This window comes from Octodon degus, unplaced genomic scaffold, assembly GCF_000260255.1.
Source record: "Octodon degus isolate 3935 unplaced genomic scaffold, OctDeg1.0 scaffold00013, whole genome shotgun sequence".
Lineage (NCBI taxonomy): Eukaryota > Metazoa > Chordata > Mammalia > Rodentia > Octodontidae > Octodon > Octodon degus.
This window is the reverse complement of record NW_004524589.1, coordinates 22,617,030-22,619,379: the sequence shown is the minus strand read 5'-3', so window position 1 is coordinate 22,619,379 and position 2,350 is coordinate 22,617,030. Positions and strand designations below refer to the sequence as shown.

The 2,350-nt window shown below is 41.3% G+C and overlaps 1 protein-coding gene across 3 annotated transcripts in view; it reads right to left on the bottom strand.

Annotated features, from left to right (window-relative positions):
- The window catches only part of Tbc1d4 (TBC1 domain family member 4), a 234,472-nt gene that overhangs the window by 196,794 nt on the left and 35,328 nt on the right, over window positions 1-2,350 (bottom strand). The window lies entirely within an intron of this gene.

Here is a 2,350-nt window from a genome sequence, read left to right as displayed (position 1 = left end):
CCAGGCCCTAGAGAAGATTCAGAGTCTCAAAATATTGTGCAACTTTTTATTTTCTTTTTTAAAATAGTACTGGAGATTGAATCCAGGCCCTTGCACATTCTAGACAAGCTCTCTCATGCTGCTTTTGAGACAGTCACAGTAAGTTGTCCAGACTGACCTCAAACTTGCTACCCTCCTGCCTCAGTTTTCCAGGCAGCCACAGCTTCCTGATGAATTACAAAGGAAGAAAGTTATCTTCAGGTGGAATGATTTGGTGATTATCACCCTACCCTGGAAGTCAAAAGTATAATGAAATGGGAACATAACCTCCTTCATGTAACCTTCGTGCTGTGATGCCTAACCTGAAGCTAACAGGAAATCCAGCCAGACAAAGCCAGACTGTGGGGCACTCCATAAGAAACCTGACCCATATGCTTCAAATCTATCAAGATTATGAAAACTGAAAGGCAGTAGAGGCTTTTGTAGATTAAAGGAGACTAAGAAGCACGACAGCCAAATGTAAGACATTTGCAAAAGAGAGAAAAACAGCTATAAAGGGCATTTCTGGAGTCAGAAGCACTACTGATGAACCGCAAGGCCAGCCTGTAAAGGATGTTTCTGAGACAACTGTGAGAAAGTTAGGCATTGACTTCTTATCAGGTAATTTTGCTACACAAATGTAAAATTCCTTGGCTATGACAATGGAGCAATTGTAGAATTAACGAAATTGTTTCAGAAACATTCATTCATAAATGCTGTCTCTAATTTCCAAGAGGCTAAGCTTTCAATAAGGGAGGTAATGCAAATAACTCAACATGTTAAAAACTAGTGGATCCACACGAAATGAATATATTGTCCATAGTACTTTCTTCTTTCACAGGCTTGGAATTTTTTCAGATAAGTCTAGGTGTAAAGTATACATGCTATGGAACACACCCATAATCTGGTATCATTCAATGTATCCTCACCTCTAAAATTAAAGTAACAATAAAACCCTTCTTGCACAACATAATAGAAAGATGCAAATTATTATATCCAGTGCAAGAAAATTAGAATTCTCCTAAGCTTCTCACAGCACTATGAATTGGCAAAATATTTAAGGAAGGAAAACTTAAAACCTAGTATGTAAAATCAATGAAGCTATCTTAATCCTTCCATACTCACCCTGTTGACAATACACCAAACCTAAGAAGTCATGTCTGCCTATAAATACCTTCCAAGTATTTCTATATTAGCCGCCCACCAAAGGAAGTGGGCGGAAAGAACTGAAGGGAAAAACGTGGAAAAAAGCTGGAGGGAAAAGAGGGAAAAGGAACAAACAGAAGCATTAAGATGTGTTATGTACAAATCCTTATGATGCATGTGATCAGAATAATCTCCAAACCTGTATTTATAATTAATTCATAATTAGGTGGAGTTGTGAATCTTTTTGCGCAGTGAGGCTTACACCATGTAACATCTGTCCCTCAGTCTATAAACTCATGAATGAATTCTGCCCTTCAACCTATAATATTTCATTAACTGTAAGTCAGCCCTGACCCAACCTGGTTCCCACCCCCTCCATGCCTGCTGAGCCTCCCAACCTGGCCCCCAGGGCTCTGGGTGAGGCAGGCCTGCAGTGCGGCCTCGCAGCCTCACACTCTGCCAGTTTGGAATTGGAAAAAAAAAAAAAATTATCCAGCCTCATTTGAGACCAAGCAAACAGAGGCCAAGGTTTTATGGTTATGCTATCTCTAAAAGTACTATCAATATTCTTCAGATAGTCATAAAAATATTCCTATCAAGGCCCAGTTGCAAAACTTCATTTAGAACTGAATATCAGGAATAACTATTTCAGGGGGCCAGGCAGATGGCTCAGTAGAATAAGCACTTCCCTGGCAAGCCCAAGGGCCTGAGTTCAATCCCAGGTTCCACCAAAAAAAAAAAAAAAAAAAAAAAATTCAAAAGCCTAGAGATACAGTTCAACGTGAAGGCCCTGGCTTGAACCTCTGTTCAGAAAGAAAGATAAAAACCCAAAATAACAGAGATGCCCACGGATCTGGGAAGGCTAATAATTAGCAGGATACCCAGGCCTGAGGGTGCAGCTCAATGACAGAATGCGCCTACTGCACGCATGAGGCCCAAGCGTGGACCCCCAGCACCAGGGGGAAAAAATTCCAAAAGAAAGACATACAAGGAAGGAAATTATCCAAAAAAGAATTTTTAAAAATGTTCAGATGGGGGCTGGTGAGATGGCTCAGTGGTCTAAAGCACCTACTTAGAACAAACTCAGCAAAGCACAGGGACCACGGTTCAATCCCCCAGCACCACATGCCAGCCAGCCCCGCCCCCTGGTGGGCTGAACTGGCCACACACACATACACACACAAAT